This window comes from Lactuca virosa, chromosome 8 (assembly GCF_052849685.1).
Source record: "Lactuca virosa cultivar CGN04683 chromosome 8, Lactuca_virosa_CGN04683_v6, whole genome shotgun sequence".
Classification (NCBI taxonomy): Eukaryota; Viridiplantae; Streptophyta; class Magnoliopsida; order Asterales; family Asteraceae; genus Lactuca; species Lactuca virosa.
The window spans coordinates 278,155,316-278,177,091 of record NC_136433.1 but is presented as its reverse complement, the minus strand read 5'-3'; positions in this window follow the sequence as shown (position 1 = coordinate 278,177,091).

The window sequence follows — 21,776 nt, the reverse complement described above, 5'->3', positions numbered from 1 at the left end:
CAAACGGCTGATTTTTTCTTGTATCAACATCCCAAGACATTGGAGGATGATCCTGAGGTTTTCCTAAATGTTGCAAGGATTCTTGATGCAATGCTTCAAAAGGTTGATCCAGCTAATCCAGTTCTTATGGCTTATCTGCAAACAATCAACCCCTCTATTGAAATAGGTGTTCTTCTGTGTCACAACTGGCATTTTGCTAGGAAATTCTATTCCCATGTAAACATCATCCATTGTAAAAGCTTGTACTCTAAGTAAATACTATACTTTATTCTCGTTCAAATACATCTCATATGTTCAAATAAGGGTTGGAAACCCTAGAAATCTCGACTCAAGTTCGTTAGGGACTAGGATTCTCTTATTGGGCCTAATGGACCAATAAACTTTCAATTTGACTATTTGGGCTCTAATTGGACCCACAATCATGAAACTAGAGTATTTTGGGCCATGTGGGCCTAAAATAATTCATTTATCTCTAATAGGCCTTATTGGGCCATAAATGATCCCAATTGCCCTAATGGGCCGTAAAGCCTTCTAATTGGGCTTCATAGATTCGAACAATTCAAGAGAAGGCCCAAATTTCTTCATAGCCCAATTATTGGCCCACACAAAATAATAATAATAATAATAAGAGGATTAAACGTGCATGTGCCACCTCAATATTGCATGGTGGTTATCCATGCACAATAACCACCATGTAACAATACAAGTTCATATATCTAGACAAAATTCCTAATCAATTCTCTCCCCTCTCTCTACTTACGGCCTAAAGCCACTCCCCACCATCATACTTCTTCATTTTCAACACATTATACTCTCTCAATTTTCCAAAGAAAGCCTCCCAACTTCCTCTCTAAAAATCGTGTGTACATCTGTGTATGTCCAAGAATCCTTCCACAAGATCACCTCTAGGTAAGTTGTTATCACATTCAAATGATTTGTTTCCATTTCATGCAATGATTCTCACCCATAAACACTTTATTTCACGTTCTAACTTCCTAGAAACATTCAAGTTTCGAAAACTCTCCCTAAGAAGCACTCAAGATCCGAAATCAACATCATCTACTCTCTTCCTTCACCAAAAACCGAAACAACAAAGAAAGGTGAGTTCATACCCCCTATTTTCGATTTTTACTTTGTTTTGGGGGAGAATACAAGTTGCTTTATGTAGATCTATGTGTATATGCATGAATATGTGTGTTCTTCATGACTTATTGGTTGATTATATGCTATATACTTCATAAATCTAAAAATATGTTAAGAATATTAAGTTTATCACTTGGATCTACATGAAAACCTTGAGAAAAGTATGTGTTATCACACATAATACATGTAAACTAGTAGATCTGGTATTTATACACTTAAAATAGTAAAAATGAGTGTTGTGTTCAAAGATCTACAAACTAAACTCAAAATTCAGCCTTTGACAGAAACGTTTTGGTCCAATATCGAACAGTTTTGACCACCTAAATGATAATATTTTTCAAAACACTATTTTACATGCAAAAAGTTCAGGTTTATACCTTTAAAATGACTACTCTCACGTTTTCATACGATTTTTCTACAATTTTTAGCGAATTTTACAAAACTGCCTATCAGATTTGAAATAATTTCGGACCAGTCTGTGAAGGTGAGCAATTTCACACTTGTTAGAGGCCATTAAAAATTAAGAGAAATTTTTTGAACAAAGTAGACAAAATTTCAAAACATCCAGAATTTACGGACCCAAATTTCTACTTACGATGATTTTTCTACAAATTTTCCAACAACTAGGTCAGAAAAGCCAAAAAACCAGAAAAATGTGTGTTTTCACAAAAATCAAGCCAAAAATGATATTTTTGATAAAAATGGGTTTAAAATGTTATTTTTACCACAAACTAGTCGTAAACACAAGTTTTGAACAAAATGGGGACTAAAGGGTTATTTTTACAAAAATTAGGCCTTAGTTGTAAATTTTTGGCTTATTGGGCCAAGAACGTCATTTTTACAAAAAGTGGGCCTTTTATGCTATTTTAGTGAATACTTGAACCAAAACCAACAATAAACTAACAAACAGATTAATTTTGATCATTTTTAGGTTATTGGGCCTTAATGGCCCATTTATATGTTTGATAGGTTTTGGATACTATTTGTATGCTATTTGGGCCTGTAAATACCTTACATGTGAAATGGGCATTAGTTGTCCTTTTACATATATTTCGGGCCCATGTTACATGTGTTGGATTAGTGTCTAAGCCCGTAACTATATTTGGTAAGTACTTGACCCGGTTGTGCATGGTCCTTTTGGGTTGCCTTCACCATAGCAACTTGACAAGGTGATTTATGAAGAGAGAAAAGATATTATTATATTGATATATTATGAGAATAATATATTAAAGGAATAATAATATTATTTAATTAATATTAGTCATAAATTAATTAGGAATTAATTTGGTGACTAAAAGAGGTTAATTGAATAAAGGGGCTTAAACTGTCAATTGTGTGATAGTTGTGTTTTTGGGCTATGAATCCTTATAGAACTGTCAATCTGTATAAAGTAACTAGAACGTTTTCATCAAATTCCCAATCTTAGTTACTTTAGGCAAAAGTGAATTGATGCAATTCCATGAAATTACACTTTGTGCCCTTGCTAAGACGTTAATGGAGCGCGTGTGGTTAACTGACACATTAATTGGGTTCTAAGAAATAGTAGCAAAGGGTGATTCATTTTTTGTCATAGTTCGATGGAGCGTGTGTGGTTAACCAGCACATCGAATAGGTGACTGGAACAATGAGGGCACCATGTACATTTGCATGGTTATTCACACCCACTTTGTGATCCTCGGCATCCCAGTCACAACCGAGAGGGGCATATCGAGATTTTAACATGCCATTGAAAAGTTCAATGTATCTCAAAAGATCTAGGAGTTTTCAATACATTTAAAACCTAAATTCTTTTTCGTTTTTCATGGTGGAGAATTAGTGAATCGACATTCACTTGCCTTCAAATTATTTACTTGTGAGATTACGACATCCCTTTTCTAATTTGTAAATAATGTTGTTGGTTCCTAGCCCTAATTTCTCATTTGAGTGATTAATTGGGGAAATTCATTTCTAATCAACTTTGTTCTTTTTCCTTTTCAGATGTCGAATGCAAACAACAACGCTTCTGGGTCAAACTCCTCTGGTTCATTCTCACTCATGAACTTCTGTGGGAAAGTGATCTTCGATGGGACCAATTTCAGTAATTGGATCCGCAACATTCGCATGGTCACTCGCTACGATGACAAAGAATATATCCTCGACGAGAAGCTAAAGGAGATTGATATCGAAAATGCTACTGCCGATGAGATCGCGGCCTACGAGGCCCACGAGCGTGATGCCATGAAAGTCCATTGCATCATGCTCGCGACTATGACTGCTGAGCTCCAAAAGTCCTATGAGGACAAGTACCCCTATGAGATGCATCAGGATCTGCTGGAACGTTACCATCAGAGCGCTAGGCAAGAGAGTTATGAGATCATCACTTCGATGATCACTACCAAAATGGGCAATGGAGAGTCCCTTACTGCCCATTTGCAAAAGATGCAGAGATATGTTGATCGCCTGGTGAAGTTGAATGTGAACTTCGATGAAGAGCTGGCAATTGACATCATCCTTCACTCATTGCCTTCCTGTTATAGCCAGTTCCGCATGACCTACCACATGAATAAGGAAGAGGTCTCCTTGAGCAAGCTTCAGGGCTTGTTAAGAACTGCTGAGAGCAACCTCAAGGATAAATCTGTTGTATTACCTCCAACTCTAGCTGATGCCTCTGTCTTGGCAATAGGGCAAGGGAAGGGTAAAGGAGGAAGGCCTCCTCAGGGGGCCACCACAAGGGAAAGTCCCAAGATGGCACCTCTTCTAGTGGAACCAAAGTTGGTTCTGCTAAACCCAACTCAAACCCTAAAGAGGCAGAGTGCCACCACTGCCACAAGATAGGGCATTGGAAGAGAAGTTGCCCAGAATATCTGCAGGCCATCAAGGATGGAAAGATCAAGCCATCTTTCGCAGGTATTTACACAATTAAATCTAATAGTTTATCACATGCTACTTCTTGGGTTCTTGATATAGGATGTGGTTTTCACATATGTTCTGATTTCCAGGGACTAAAAAGAAATAAGGATGTGGAGCGTGGAAGGATGAATCTGATCATGGGAAACAGAAGATCGTCGCCTGTGACCAAGATTGGAGTATACTCCTTAGTGCTTAGTAATGGTTTAGATTTAAATTTGAATAATTGTTGCTATTCGCCAGATATGGCTAGAAACATCATTTCATTTCATGGTTTATATAAACAAGGTTTTAGATATTCATTTGATAATGAAAAGGGTTCTATTTATGCTTATTTTAATAATGTTTTATATTTTGAAGCATTACCTTGTAATGGAATATATGAAACTGTGATGGTTGTAGACAACTTAGGAAACGATGTGTTGTGTGTAGATTCTTCCAATAGTGAGGATAAAGCATGCTTGTGGCATTGTCGTCTTGGACATGTCAAAAAGAAACGCATAGCCCAACTCCAAAAGGATGGAGTGTTGGAGTCATTCGACCTTAGGGACGATGACGTGTGCGAGTCTTGTTTACTTGGAAAGATGACCAAGTCACCCTTCACTGGCACTTGTGCGAGGAGTGAGGGTTTATTGGATCTCATACATACAGATGTATGTGGACCCTTTAGATCCACCACAAGGGATGCGAATCGCTTCTATGTGACTTTCACAGATGATTATAGCAGATATGGGTATATCTACTTGATCAAGCACAAGTCAGAAACCTTTGAAAAGTTCAAAGAGTTTAAACAAGAAGTGGAGAATCAGTTGGGCAGGAAAATCAAGATGCTTCGATCTGATCGAGGTGGAGAGTACCTAAGTCTTGAGTTCCACGACTACCTCAAGGAATGTGGAATAGTTTCACAATTGACGCCACCTAGGACACCACAATTGAATGGTGTAGCTGAGAGACGTAATCGAACCTTGATAGACATGGTTCGTTCCATGATGAGTCGTGCTTCGTTACCTATCTCATTCTGGGGGTATGCCTTAGAGATTGCCACCCATATCCTTAACTTAGTACCTACGAAGAAGTTTGCCAAAACACCTCACGAGATGTGGACAGGGAAGGCTCCCTCGTTGGCACATATCAAGGTTTGGGGTTGAGAGGTTTTTGTAAGACGAGAAACTCACGACAAGCTTGATCCTCGTAGTGAGCGATGTATTTTCATTGGCTACCCACAGAAATCCTTTGGATATCTCTTCTACAGACCGAGTGACAATGTTGTCTTCGTTGCAAGGAGAGGGGTTTTCTGAGAGCGAGAACTCATAAGCCAAGGAGACAGTGGGAGGCAAATCGATCTTGAAGAGCTTCAAGAATCGAGCGATGAAGGAACCTCTAACACTGGCGCTCAACCCGAGGAGGAAACTCCAATTGAACCAATTGACGAGTCCTTACCTCTTAGACGTTCCGAAAGGGTTAGTGTTCCACCCTAGTTTTATGGTTTTCATATTACTATGGAAGGGGATACGTTCATTAGTGATGGTACACTAGTGAATATGGACGAACCTAACAGCTATAAGGAAGCCATGGCAGGCCCAGAGTCTGCGAAATGGAAAGAGGCTATGGACAGCGAGATTCAGTCCATGTATGACAACCAAGTTTGGAATTTGGTTGACAATGTACCAGGTCGTAAGACGGTCGGGTGCAAGTGGATCTTCAAGAAGAAGACTGACGTGGATGGAAATGTGCACACTTATAAGGCGCGATTGGTTGCGAAGGGTTTCACTCAAACTCCTGGAGTTGACTACGACGAAACCTTCTCACCAGTTGCAAAGATAAAGTCTATCAGGGTGATGTTGGCGATTGCTACATTTCATGACTATGAAATATGGCAAATGGATGTCAAAACCGCTTTCCTTAATGGGAAGTTGGCTGAGGATGTTTACATGGCTCAGCCAGAGGGTTTTATCAATGCGAAGCATCCCAATAGAGTGTGTAAGCTTGAGAAGTCCATTTATGGATTTAAGCAAGCGTCTCGCAGATGGAATCTTTGTTTTGACGAGAAGGTCAAAGAGTTTGGTTTTCTGTGAAGCGAAGATGAATCGTGTGTATATGTCAAAGCCAGTGAGAGTGTAGTAAGCTTTCTCGTATTGTATGTCGATAACATACTACTCATGGGAAACGACATCCCGACATTGCAGGAGGTTAAGTCCTGGCTTGGGAAGTGTTTCGCTATGAAGGACCTCGGAGAAGCTTCCTATATTTTGGGAATAAGGATAGTGAGAGACAGAAGTAAGAGGCTAATAGGACTTAGTCATAATACTTACCTGGACAAGGTACTAAAACGTTTTAGTATGGAGAATTCGAAGAAAGGGGAGTTACCAATCCAGAGTAATGCCAAGTTGAGTAAGACTCAGAGCCCAAGTACTGAAGTCGAGATAGCAGAGATGAGCCGAGTACCTTACGCTTCCGCAGTTGGCTCAATAATGTATGCTATGACTTGTACTCGCCCTGATGTGGCCTTCGCTTTGAGCATGGTCAGCAGATATCAAGGGAACCCTGGCAGAGCGCATTGGATCGCGGTTAAGAATATTCTTAAGTACCTTCGGAGGACCAAGGAATGGTTTCTAGTACTCGGTGGGAGTGATGACTTAAAGGTGCAAGGGTACAGTGACGCCAGTTTTCAGACCGACAGGGACAACTACCGTTCGCAGTCGGGCTGGGTCTTTACCCTCAATGGAGGAGCAGTGACTTGGAAAAGTTCCAAGCAGGAAACTGTAGCTGATTCAACGTGCGAATCAGAGTACATTGCGGCGAGCGAAGCGTCAAAGGAGGCGATATGGCTGAAGAATTTCATTGGAGACCTTGGATTTGTGCCAGCCATAAAGGAGCCCATGGAGATTTTCTGTGATAATGAAGGAGCAGTTGCCTTGACCAAGGAACCAAGAGATCACGGTAGATCTCGACATATCGACAAAAAATATCACTTTATTCGACATCAGGTGGAAGAAGGACTCCTCGTAGTAAAGAGGGTATCGTCAGAGGATAACCCAGCAGATCCGCTTACGAAGGGACTGAGCAGGGTTAAGCATTTGCAGTACGTTAGGAGCATCGGGCTAAAGGACGATATTAGTTTAGATTAGATAGTTTGAAAACGTGTAATAGATAAGTTGTTATTAACATTTGATGATTAAATAAAGGAGTATTATTTATTATTAATGTTACTGTCTTATGTTAATCTTTTACCTATTGTTTCAATTTTGCATGTTTTGACTTCCTGAATAATTGAGTTATTTGATAATAATCGAATTATTCGAACGGTTCACAGTCGTTCATATGTTGGAAGTAGATATGAATGAAGACTGTCATGAAATGGTGTGTAGATTGTCTAAAGTGTATTAGACATAGCAAAAGTTTGCTACAACGTTCATGAGTGCTTATGAACTTGATTTGAGCATTGGAATAAACCCACACTTGTTGGAATCACTTCATGGAATTTATCACGAGTGATCGCAAGATGGTAATATCATATGGTCTTAAAACCTAGATATATGGTTTATTGTTTGCTAATTGGTTGTGCATTGATAATGCGTAAACGCATCAGTAACTTGATGTTATAAAACGCATTGTTGTGTATGATTTGATTAATGGATAATAGATGCATATAAGTCGAAGTTTATCTGTTCCTTTTATCCTAAGAGGGTAAAAGCGATATCAGGGCCCCTCGATGATTTGATTTGACTTATGTGTCGGGCCCGGTCAGGACTGAATTGATGTGTTCAATTAAGTTATATGTCAAATGAATCGGAGATCGAGAAACCAATTCCTGGACAATAAGTATGACCATGTTCCATGTGATTGTCCGCACGATATCTAGAACAGAGGATTATACGATCCCTTATCTGAAGGACATGTTACTGATAAGATCAGAGTTTGACAGCGTCTTTGAGAGCTACGATTGCTAATCGGATTAGGTTTGCATTTATAGTTACTAGACTTATCCAAGTGGGAGACTGTTGGATTAGTGTCTAAGCCCGTAACTATATTTGGTAAGTACTTGACCCGGTTGTGCATGGTCCTTTTGGGTTGCCTTCACCATAGCAACTTGACAGGGTGATTTATGAAGAGAGAAGAGATATTATTATATTGATATATTATGAGAATAATATATTAAAGGAATAATAATATTATTTAATTAATATTAGTCATAAATTAATTAGGAATTAATTTGGTGACTAAAAGAGGTTAATTGAATAAAGGGGCTTAAACTGTCAATTGTGTGATAGTTGTGTTTTTGGGCTATGAATCCTTGTAGAACAAGGGGTGGCCGAAATTAAGGAGTATGAGCTCCTTGAATTCGTCCAAGCCTTACTCTAGAAGGATCCTTGGATTGCTTAAGGCCTAAGTTATTCAATTAGGGTTAAGGATGTAACCCTAGTAGCTCATAGTATAAATAGACCCTATGGGTTGGAGAAATCGGCCACCTTGCTTCCTTGGGAACCCTAGAGCCGATTTCTACACCTCTCTCCTCTCTCCAAATCAACCTCTTGCTAGTTGGTGTTTGTAAGCCATTAGAGGAGTGACAATTGTGACTCTAAGCTCCAAGAACAAGAAGATTCAAGCAAGCAATCAAAAGGTATTCATCTAGATCTGATTTCATATGTTATGTTTCAATTGTATTCACTAGATCTAGGATTGTAAGCCTTGGATGCATTGCATGTTCAATTAGAGAAACCTATATCCAAGCATTAGGGTTTGCATGTGCACATAGGAAAGTTCTTATGGCTCAAACCTATCAATATGAATCTCATTCCTATTAGGCCTTTAAATGACTCACATGTTTAGCGATGCCCTAGTGGCTCACTTACATGGTTCGTTGGGCCTAGAAATGAGTTTTATACGTTTATCTTCGCGTAAATTCGATTAAGGATCTAGTGAGTTTTTGTCGGTTGACACCTATTAAGTGTTCGATCGTAGCCTGTACTTATAATCAGAGTCTCTTTGAAGGAGAGCGGGGTTTTGTGTATAGATCTATACGGGGATGACACCTCACACCTGAGCTGTTCGCTACAGTTAGACTACATCAATCTAGGGTGACTACAACCTTATTCTATTTTTCAGTCAGCGTTCACAAACGCCAAGACAGGTGAAATTGTCATTATTTAGTATGGTTATGACGGCTCACTTAGAGGAATTAACGTTATGAAGTTTGCGAAAGACTATTTTCTTTTATGTTAGATTACTAGGAAACTTACTCACACTGGCACCCCACCTCGGTGTTGGTACGGTAGCATTATCTATTTTCTTTTATGATTGGATTACTCGGTAACTTACTCATATTGGTACCACACCTCGGTGTTGGTACGGCAGCATTAACCATTCTTCTTTTACGGGCAACATCGGGTTGTTCGGGGACATTCTATATACATTCTCTTCAATCACTTTTGGCATTCTATTAAACAATAACACACATGCATTAATACAAGATCAGACATAAACATACCAAACTATTTGAAGAAAATACAGGATTTTCTTGTGATTACAAAGTTATACAAATTATTTTCTCAAATATACTTATGAACTCACCAACATTATATATGTTGACGTTTTCAAAATAACTTGTATTCTCAGGGACTCGTTAAGCGGAAGAATCAACAAGAATATGGGATTTTGTTTTGTGTACTGTCAAACATCATACATTGAATGTTTTGGTCATGTTAATTAAAAGATTGTACATGATGTCAACAATGGTAGTTGTATTATATTATGCATGGTAATGATGATGTTATGTTTCATTTATATTCACTGTAATGATATTTCAAGATGAAGTCACGCACAAGCCCCCGGATGTTTCTGTCGTCTGGTTCGGGGGTGTGACATATTGGTATCAGAGCATTGTTTATAGTGAACTGGCATATCTAACCATACAAGATATGCAATTATAAATACAATGGGACTAAACTACTCTGAACATAATAATTAAAATACATACTTATGTGTGCATTTTAGAGTAATAACACAACAAGAACAGTAAAAGTCTTTGGAGGATTTGAACATCGCTATTAAACTCGGGCAGTTATGTAGTCGTATTGGGGGTGAATGTAGCCTGATCAACTACATTCATTCAAAATACGACCAACATGTGTTCGGGAGTGATTGTGATGGACAATGAATCAAAAACTTACCATTTAATTATCCAAAGAGCTTATAGAATCAAACCTAAACAAAATTTAAATATTATAGGAGTATTTGGTGTGCTATTTGTTTCTAGTAATTATACCCCTTCGTGCAATACACTATAGACGGACATCATTAGCCAGGAGACCCCTATTTCCCTAGTCAGGGGAATGCAGGGTGGCTTGACCCAGAAGAAGACTCAAAGGAAGAACCAGAGGTGGAACATGAAGTAGAACTTACAGATGAACCCGCCGAGCCAGTAGTGAACCTCGAAGAGGAAGAGCTCGAGGGCGATGATGATGATGACTCGGATGCAGAATCCGATGTCATCAATCCTCCATACAGAGCCAGAGTACCGGCTTATCGTATGGGCCCCGATGGCTCCACGCCCATGGGCACACAATATTTGGAGATGGAGTCACCAGCAGGGGATACGACCACACTACGGTAGGAACCAAGGTCTCTTCGATCTTAGTCATAGAAGACCAGCTGACCGGGCCCTCCCTGTCATGGTCCGGCGTACCTGAGATATTGATAACCAAGCTAAGGACACCCCAAATCAAATGGACCAAATGCGGACTGTTGTTGAGGGAGATGAGAGATAAACACTGGAAGCAATTGGAGACTTCCAAGCGAGATAGTCAGTTTGGGAGGCAAGACTACGAGACACTGAGCGACAAGTAGCTCATCTCCGGGGTGCATCTACTTCATCAGCACCACCACCAGACACTTTCCGCCACAATTAGGATCAACCTTTTCTTTTCCCCCCTACTAACCGATATGACTCTCTAAGATGGTACTTACCAATGAAACAATTGTGTGCTATCTTTATTTCATGTTATTGCACAAATTCAATTATATGCACAACCGAACCCTCGAAACCGCTAGATACTTAAGGATCTCGAAACCGAAAACAACTCATATACTCTAAGGATAGACGTAATGATCGTGCCAAATATGCGATTACCTACTACCGTAAATACATCATAGGGATGTAGATGGAAACAATGAGAATCATACGACAAGACGCGAAATTTATAGAGTACAACCAGGAATGACGATCATTACTTACGATCTGGCTTATCAACATGCGGTAGGAAAATGTCATCCCACAGAAATAACAAGCACACCCGCGAGACACCGCTCCTGCAGATGGACTATGCTACATTCGAAGCTGCTGTAACAGCGGCAGTAACCGTTGCTATGGCACAACTCCACGCAAACAACACCAATAGAGGTGAAAATAGCATCGACAACTCCAGCCGAGGGAACGAGCACGGAAACCAACAAGTGACAGCTTATCAAGGCACTCCAAACCCCAAGCTTAAGAACAGGAAGTGAAAGTCTGGAAGTAAGAGAAAGGGACAGCCAACTCAAGGGTTCTCGAAGAAGCAACATGTTGTTGTTGTCCATGCGACCATGACACCTACTACATCAACACCAGCGAGATCATATGCTGGAAGCCTTCCAAAATGCAACCAGTGCAACTTCCATCATAAGGGAGCCTGCCGGGAGCCATATTGTAAGAGATGAAACCGAACGAGTCACACCACCAAATACTGTAGAACTTATCCACGACAGAATCATCAGCCAAACAAAAACAACAACAATCGCAACCACCTTAACAACAACACCAATGATGGGACCAGTCACACCTGCTATGGGTGTGGAGGAACCGGTCACTTCAGGCGCAATTGCCCCAAGGCTAACAATCAAGGAGCAGAAGGATCAGGAAGGGTCCTGACCTTGGGTCAAGGCGAAGCAGTCCAAGACCCGACAGTTGTTACTGGTACGTTCCCACTTAACAACTCTTTCCCCTCGCATCTTACTCGATAGTGGAGCTGAGCGAAGCTTTGTTAGTAACAAATTCAAACACTTACTGCAAACAACAACCCCAGAAGCTAAACAAAGCCTTTACGGTGGAGATGGCTAATGCGAAAAACCGAATCAACCAAAGATATTTATGTAGGGTACACCTTAACACTAAACAACCATTCATTTCAAATAGATTTAATGCCAGTAAATATTAGGAGTTTTGATGTGATAATCGGCATGGTTGGGTTAAGCCCCCACCATGCTGATACTATGTGTCGCGAGAAGGCCATTTGCCTTCACCTCCCCAATCACGAAACTCTAATAATCTATGGTGATAAACCTGGCGCCAATCCTCGTCTTATCTTGTGCATTAAGGCACAGAAATGCCTGCACAAGAAGAACTACGTTTTCCTCGCTCACGTTGTGGACAAGAGCAAGGAAAAAGTAAGCATACAAGGTATTCCAATAGCATGCGATTTTCCGGATGTATTTCCTGAAGAACTTCCGGGAATACCCTGGAGAGACAGGTCGAATTTCGAATCGACCTCATACCGGGAGCCACGTCAATTGCCAATTCACCCTACAGGTTAGCTTCCGCTAAAAATTCGGGAGTTATCCAGTCAATTAAGAAAATTTTTGAGCAAAGGATTCCTCGAACCAAGCTTCTCACCCTGGGAAGCTCCGGTCTTGTTCGTCAAGAAGACGGATCCTTCAGAATGTGCATCGATTTTAGGGAATTGAATAAGCTCACTATCAAAAACCGATACCCACTCCCTCGGATTGACGACCTATTTGGTCAGCCCCAAGGAGTTAGTTATCTCTCTAAAAAAAAGATCTAAGCACCGGTTATCATCAACTTCGAGTCCGAGAAGAGGACATTCCAAAAACTGCTTTCCGAACTCGTCGGGACCATTTCAAATTCGTTGTGATACCCTTCGGTCTAACGAATGCTCCCACGGTATTCATGCACCCTACGAACCGAGTTTTCCAACCATTCCTAGTCAGCCTTTTCATTATTTTCATCAATAACATACTCGTCTACTCACGAAGAAAGAACAAAACACTGTCAACATCTACGACCGGCCTTGGAAAACATCAAAGCTGGAGAATATCGCGGAGGAAGCACTGCGTGGATCGAGATAACAGAATTACTTCAATATTTTGACAGTCACTTCAGAAGGCTATGGGAACACAGTTAGACATGAGCGTTTCTTACCACCCTCAAACCAATAGCCAAAGCGAACGGACCATTCAACCACTCGAAGTCATGCTCCGAGCCTGAGTGTTTGAATTCAGCGAGTCATGGGATACCCGGTGGCCCTTGATTGAATTCTCACGCAATAACAGCTATCGCACGAGCATCAAGGATGCTCCTTTCGAGGCTCTTTATGGTCGAAAGTGCAAATCACTCGCCAGTACTCTCACGGGACCGGAAACCATTCGCGAAACGAAAGAGAAGATAATCTAAATCAGAACTCGATTTCAAGCATCACGAGACAGACAAGAGAGTTATGCTGAAAAATGACGAAAACGTCTGGAATTCCAAGTCGGATGTCGGGTACTATTGAAAGTCTTTCCTGGAAAGGAATGATTCGCTTTAGGAAACGGGGAAAATTGAACCCACGATACATTGGACCATTCGAGATTCTCGCCCGGATTGGTCCAATGGCTTATAGGCTGCAGCTACCTGCCGAACTCGGCAACGTACACCCCGTGTTCCATGTCTCAAATTTGAAAAAGTGCCTATCAGGAAAAACTCGTATCATTCTTTTAGAAGAGATCGAAATAAACGAGAATCTCTTGTTCGTCGAAGAACCAGTCAAGGTATTGGATAAGAAAGTAAAGCGTACAAAACAAAGCCGTATTCCGATTGTGAAGGTTCGATGGAACGCCAAGCGTGGACCGGAATTCACATGGGAACGCTAAGACCAGATGAATCAGAAGTATCCTCACCTATTCATTCATTCATGATCCTATCTTTCGAAGGAATTTCGGGACGAAATTCCCTCTAACGGGGGGATGATGTCACAACTGGCATTTTGCTAGGAAATTCTATTCCCATGTAAACATCATCCATTGTAAAAGCCTATACTCTAAGTAAATACTATACTCTATTCTCGTTCAAATACATCTCATATGTTCAAATAAGGGTTGGAAACCCTAGAAATCCCGGCTCAAGTTCATTAGGGACTAGGATTCTCTTATTGGGCCTAATGGACCAATAAACTTTCAATTTGACTATTTGGGCTCTAATTGGACCCACAATCATGAAACTAGAGTATTTTGGGCCATGTGGGCCTAAAATAATTCATTTATCTCTAATAGGCCTTATTGGGCCATTAATGATCCCAATTGCCCTAATGGGCCGTAAAGCCTTCTAATTGGGCTTCATAGATTCGAACAATTCAAGAGAAGGCCCAAATTTCTTCAATCCCTTCTTCATAGCCCAATTATTGGCCCACACAAAAAAATAATAATAATAATAATAAGAGGATTAAACTTGCATGTGCCACCTCAATATTACATGGTGGTCATCCATGCACAATAACCACCATGTAACAATACAAGTTCATATATCTAGACAAAATTCCTAATCTCTTCTCTCCCCTCTCTCTACTTACGGCCTAAAGCCATTCCCCACCATCATACTTCTTCATTTTCAACACATTATACTCTCTAAATTTTCCAAAAAAAGCCTCTCAACTTTCCCTCTAAAAATCGTGTGTACATGTGTGTATGTCCAAGAATCCTTCCACAAGATCACCTCTAGGTAAGTTGTTATCACATTCAAATGATTTGTTTCCATTTCATGCAAGGATTCTCACCCATAAACACTTTATTTCACGTTCTAACTTCCTAGAAACATTCAAGTTTCGAAAACTCTCCCTAAGAAGCACTCAAGATCCGAAATCAACATCATCTACTCTCTTCTTTCACCAAAAACCGAAACAACAAAGAAAGGTGAGTTCATACCCCCTATTTTCGATTTTTACTTTGTTTTGGGGGAGAATACAAGTTGCTTTATGTAGATCTATGTGTATTTGCATGAATATGTGTGTTCTTCATGACTTATTGGTTGATTATGTGCTATATACTTCATAAATCTAAAAATATGTTAAGAATATTAAGTTTATCACTTGGATCTACATGAAAACCTTGAAAAACGTATGTGTTATCACATATAATACATGTAAACTAGTAGATCTGGGATTTATACACTTAAAATAGCAAAAATGAGTGTTGTGTTCAAAGATCTATAAACTAAACTCAAAATTCAGCCTTTGACAGAAACGTTTTGGTCCAATCTCGAACTGTTTTGACCACCTAAATGATAATATTTTTCAAAAATGTTTTACATGCAAAAATTTCAGGTTTATACCTTTAAAATGACTACTCTCACGTTTTTAACGATTTTTCTACAATGTTTGGCGAATTTTACAAAACTGTCTATCAGATTTGAAATAATTTCGGACCAGTCTGTGAAGGTGAGAAATTTCACACTTGTTAGAGGCCATTAAAAATTATGAGAAATATTGTGAACAAAGTAGACAAAATTTCCAAACTTCCAGAATTTACGGATCTAAATTTCAACTTACGATGATTTTTCTACAAATTTTCCAACAACTAGGTCAGAAAAGCCAAAAAACCAGAAAAATGTGTGTTTATACAAAAATCAAGCCAAAAATGATATTTTTGACAAAAAAGGGTTTAAAATGTTAGTTTTACCACAAACTAGTCATAAACACAAGTTTTGAACAAAATGGGGACTAAAGGGTTATTTTTACAAAAATTGGGCCTTAATTGTAAATTTTTGGCTTATTGGGCCAAGAACGTCATTTTTACAAAAAGTGGGCCTTTATGCTATTTTAGTGAATACTTGAACCAAAACCAATAATAAACTAACAAACGAATTAATTTTGATCATTTTTAGGTTATTGGGCCTTAATGGCCCATTTATATGTTTGATAGATTTTGGATACTATTTGTTTGCTATTTGGGCCTGTAAATACCTTACATGTGAAATGGGCATTAGTTGTCCTTTTACATATATTTCGGGCCCATGTTATATGTGTTGGATTAGTGTCTACGCCCGTAACTATATTTGGTAAGTACTTGACCCGGTTGTGCATGGTCCTTTTGGGTTGCCTTCACCATAGCAACTTGACAGGGTGATTTATGAATAGAGAAAAGATATTATTATATTGATATATTATGAGAATAATATATTAAAGGAATAATAATATTATTTAATTAAAATTAGTCATAAATTAATTAGGAATTAATTTGGTGACTAAAAGAGGTTAATTGAATAAAGGGGCTTAAACTGTCAATTGTGTGATAGTTGTGTTTTTGGGCTATGAATCCTTATAGAACTAGGGGTGGCGAAATTAAGGAGTATGGGCTCCTTGAATTCGTCCAAGCCTTACTCTAGAAGGATCCTTGGATTGCTTAAGGCCTAAGTTATTCAATTAGGGTTAAGGATGTAACCCTAGTAGCTCATAGTATAAATAGACCCTATGGGTTGGAGAAATCGGCCACCTTGCTTCCTTGGGAACCCTAGAGCCGATTTCTACTCCTCTCTCCTCTCTCCAAATCAACCTCTTGCTAGTTGGTGTTTGTAAGCCATTAGAGGAGTGACAATTATGACTCTAAGCTCCAAGAACAAGAAGATTCAAGCAAGCAATCAAAAGGTATTCATCTAGATCTGATTTCATATGTTATGTTTCAATTGTATTCACTAGATCTAGGATTGTAATCCTTGGATACATTGCATGTTCAATTAGAGAAACCTAGATCCAAGCATTAGGGTTTGCATGTGCACATAGGAAAGTTCTTATGGCTCAAACCTATCAGTGGTATCAGAGCTTAGATTGATTTCTATTAAATTGATGCTTTGTTTGATTGTTCTTGCCATGAAAAATCGATTTTTTGTGCCCCTGACTGACAGACTCGGCGAGTCCATGATGGTACTCGACGAGTAGCATGAACTCGGCGAGTCCATGATGGTACTCGACGAGTCCAAGCGTCTGTCAGAGTGATTTTCGGGATTTCTTGTTGTTTTGCTTGAGGATACTTGCCTTAATCGTTTTGGGTCAATAAAATATGAATTTTATCATATATTTGACTATATCCTTGACAAAACAAAAGATAATTACCATTTAGTTAAATAATAATTTCCTTATGTGATAATAATTGATTATTTGAATTAATTGGTGGATTGTCTTGCAAGTAATATTGACTAGGTCAAATTTAGATAATCACTAAATTAATTAGTTGATTTATATTATTTGCTATTTGATCCTTTATGTTTTGAAAAGTTCAAAACTTGTCCTCAAGTTTTGAAATTAAAAGTTTTGTGATTAAAAGTTTTAATTTGGACTATTTAAATTTCAAACCTTAGAATTTTACAAGTTTTAAAATTCAACCTTATACTTATAGTATTATAAGATTAATATATATACGTATACCTTAAATGCTAGTCTTACCGTTAGTAGGCCTCATTCACGAAGCCGATCTATAAGGGGGTATAAGGTTATGGCCTATAAAATGGCCGTTTAATGGGTGTCCATTCTCACCCACCGCTTCCTTGATTGGTGGAGGGTCGTGAGTCGAACGGGTAGGATCGGGCAAACCTTTCCTCATTAAAAGTATAATGAATCTGTATAAAGTAACTAGAACGTTTTCATAAAATTCCCAATCTTAGTTACTTTAGGCAAAAGTGAATTGATACAATTCCATGAAATTACACTTTGTGCCCTTGCTAAGACGTTAATGGAGCGCGTGTGGTTAACCGACACATTAATTGGGTTCTAAGCAATAGTAGCAAAGGGTGACTCATTGTTTGTCATAGTTCGATGGAGCGTGTGTGGTTAACCAGCACATCGAATAGGTGACTGTAACAATGAGGGCACCATGTACATTTGCATGGTTATTCACACCCACTTTGTGATCCTCGGCATCCCAGTCACAAACGAGAGGGGCATATCGAGATTTAAACATACCATTGAAAAGTTCAATGTATCTCAAAAGATCTAGGAGTTTTCAATACATTTAAAACCTAAATTCTTTTTCGTTTTTCATGGTGGAGAATTAGTGAATCGACATTCACTTGCCTTCAAATTATTTACTTGTTAGATTACGGCATCCCTTTTCTAATTTGTAAATAATGTTGTTGGTTCCTAGCCCTAATTTCTCATTTGAGTGATTAATTGGGGAAATTCATTTCTAATCAACTTTGTTCTTTTTCCTTTTCAGATGTCGAACGCAAACAACAACGCTTCTGGGTCAAACTCCTCTGGTTCATTCTCACTCATGAACTTGTGTGGGAATGTGATCTTCGATGGGACCAATTTTAGTAATTGGATCCGCAACATTCGCATGGTCACTCGATAGGAGGACAAAGAATATGTCCTCGACGAGAAGCTAAAGGAGATTGATATCGAAAATGCTACTGCCGATGAGATCGCTGCCTACGAGGCCCACGAGCGTGATGCCACGAAAGTCCATTGCATCATGCTCGCGACTATGACTGCTGAACTCCAAAAGTCCTAAAAGACTATTATGCCCTTTTAATTTCCATTTTAAATTTTCTGTATTTACTTTAACACTGTTTTAATTTTAAAATAATAATAAAATAAAAATGATTATATATCTCACCCACCACATCCACCGTACCCTCCCCCCCCCCCCTCCCCACCTCTATCTCCTTCGTCTCCTTATTCTTCTAACCCACCTTTGACACCTCCGACGAGTCCCACCCATTCACCATCCTCATCAAGAAACTGGAAGAGCAATAATTGATAAAAAAAACATAAGCACCCATCTTGGGTTTACTCTGTGATTGAACAACATGAGGGAACTCACACACACACACACATACACATTATGTGTGTGTGTCTATGTGTGTGATAAAGATAACAAAAAGACGAATGATGGTATTAAGAAAGGGTTAACACCACTTCCACATTACTACTCCTCAATTGCTAACCAGATCGATTTCCTAAAATTGATCTTTGTTTGGATCGAACATCAGGAGGTTGAGCAAAGGGGATGCCGACGATAGGTTGCTGGAAAGGTGCATCAGAGCAGATGAAGCCAGTCGGAGATGATACGGTGGCCCTATGTGGAGCTGCCAACAATTTAGCAGTACACAACACTACTAACTGTTGTCATCGGTGGAGGCAATGAACAGGAATCTGAAACGCTAACTCAAAACATATATCTTTAATCTGGTACACGTAAGTTAATGGAATTAGGAACTCATGAATGAAGCATGAATGTGCAGGTGATAAGTCATTCCAGGATCTGGGTTTATTCCACCGTTGTAGGAACTCATACAGAGGGTCGATGATGGTTTCATTGGGGTTGTTGACGGAGAAATCATGGAGATTGAGTTTCTATTTGTGGCCTCAGACCTTGTGAAGGATGCAGTCGAAGGTAGCTTGATCTGTGGGTGATTCTGAAATGTCGATTGGGTGGTTGAGGAGGACGATTTACAAACGACGGTGGTTGTGAAGAAAATGAGATTGAGAAGAAGATCTGAGTATTGTGTTAGGAGAAAAAGTCGTATATATGTGTGTGTGAGAGAGAGAGAGAGAGAAGATGGGATGTTATTTTTTATTTTTTAAAATAAAAAGGTATTAAACTAAGTAAAAAAAATATAAAAAAGAAATTAAAGGGGCAAAATCGTCATTTCAGGTGTTCCAAGGACCAAAACCACATAAACGTTTTGATTTTGGACTTTCCATGCAAGTCGAAACCTTTTTGGACCCTATCCAAAGTTTTTCTACAAAGCACAAGGACCAAATTTGCAGTTTTGTCAATTAGAAATCTAAATCAAAGGTCTTCAAGCAAATTGGTTTCGCTAAAGGTTAGTAAATATTATTTCTCTTGTAGTTGTTAATATCAATTAGGTTAAATATAATTATAGGTTTTAGTGTTTGCTTTGCTTTAGATTAAATTTGTATGTTTTCGCTGTCATGATAATTAATCTAGGAAGTATATAGAAAACCTATCAATATGATCTTTAAACCCCATATGTGTTGTTTAAGTTGCATTAGAATGTTTAAACTTGTGATACTCTCATGGATTATGGGATTTTGTATGTTTGCTTCTGTTGTGCCTTTGTGACTTATTTATATCCACATAACCCATCAAATTTTATTTTCGCACAAGGTCTCCATAATGTCAGGGTCTGACATGAGTACATGTAATAGACCTTGTTTGAGTGTATTATAAATCAGATTTGACATCCACTGCTTAATGTTCAGAATGGTTTTTTTCAAATAAGGATTTCAGAGTCATCGCCCCGAAAACTAGGGTTATTCACTGTTTGGATAAAATTGAATTCTCCAATTGAACATTTTGGATTGGACTATTTGGGTTGGATATTCGAATTTTTAAATGGGCTTTCAACGAATCCGAATTATTATTTTAGATTTCGGATTGGTTTCGGTTTATAAAATATAAAACCAAATAGTTCAAAAAAGCTGATTAAAATTTTATTATTTATGTATCCTGTATTTTTTGTTTTTAATACACATCTTTTAATTATTTATTAATTTACTAAATTATATTTCTAAATAGATTAGAAAATATCACCTATAAGAAAATTAGTATGTACTTATCAAAAGATTTCTATCTATTCAATATGAAATTAGAATATGTATTTTTTTCTAATTGTGATTCAGTTTACTTTTATTTAGAGTTCATTAATATTCAAGTTATATTTTTTAAATTCCCCACTTTTTGAATATTGAATTTTAAAAACCGATTCAACTGGATTGTAATTTTAGGGTCGTTTGATAGTTGTTAACTGAGTTAGAACTCATAACTAAGTCCACATCAGACTTAAACAATGTTGTTTGGTTATTCCTCTGATTGACTATGGTGAATGATAAAAAATGATCACATTATCCTTATGTTGTCTCTTGTGCTAGTTAAAATGATTATAAAAATACAAACTCATATAAAATCTAAATTAAACATATATCATTTAAAATCCAAATACAAATTGACATACAAAATCAAAAAAAACATAATAATTTGCATACAAATTTTAACGTTAACCATTTGGAAGTAGTTGATTAGCAATCTGGTCATGCAAAGTAGTCATATATTCAAAGGCTTCTGAACTCCTTCTATGCCTTGCATATGTTGGCCCTCACTTCATCCACATTCCACGTCAGGAATAACCACAGTGTTATGTTCAAAGTTCATAAATAAGTCGTCTTGAACTTTGTATTTCCTTATAAAATTATGGACCGCAACACAAAGCAATGACTATGTTTATACACTGGAAAAAGGATAAGGCGTCATTTATTTTAAGATCTGAAATCTCACCTTCACTACACCATAAGCATGTTCAATAACATTTCTAAGTTGTGCATGAGCTTTATTGAACCTTTCTTCCTTAGTTAAAGCCTTGTTTCTTCGAAAATCGGTTAACCAATACCTAGTATTGTGGTAGGGAGCCATAAATCCATAGAAGTTGGTATATGCGACGCTACAAAGGTAATATTTATTTGTAGATGAGTGACACGTTTATTATATATGAGTGTTGAGTCTAGTATTTTTGTGGGTAAAGACACCTCATATACACTTATGTCCTACGGAATCAAGAATCTGTCCTACGGAATCGAGAAAGTTGGTCATCAGGTAGCTACGAATTGAGAATTTGTCCTTAAGGTCAGCCTATCGAGAATATTGTCCTGTTGGTCATCCTATCGATAATCTGTCCTACGGAATCGAGAATCTGTCCTAAGGAATCG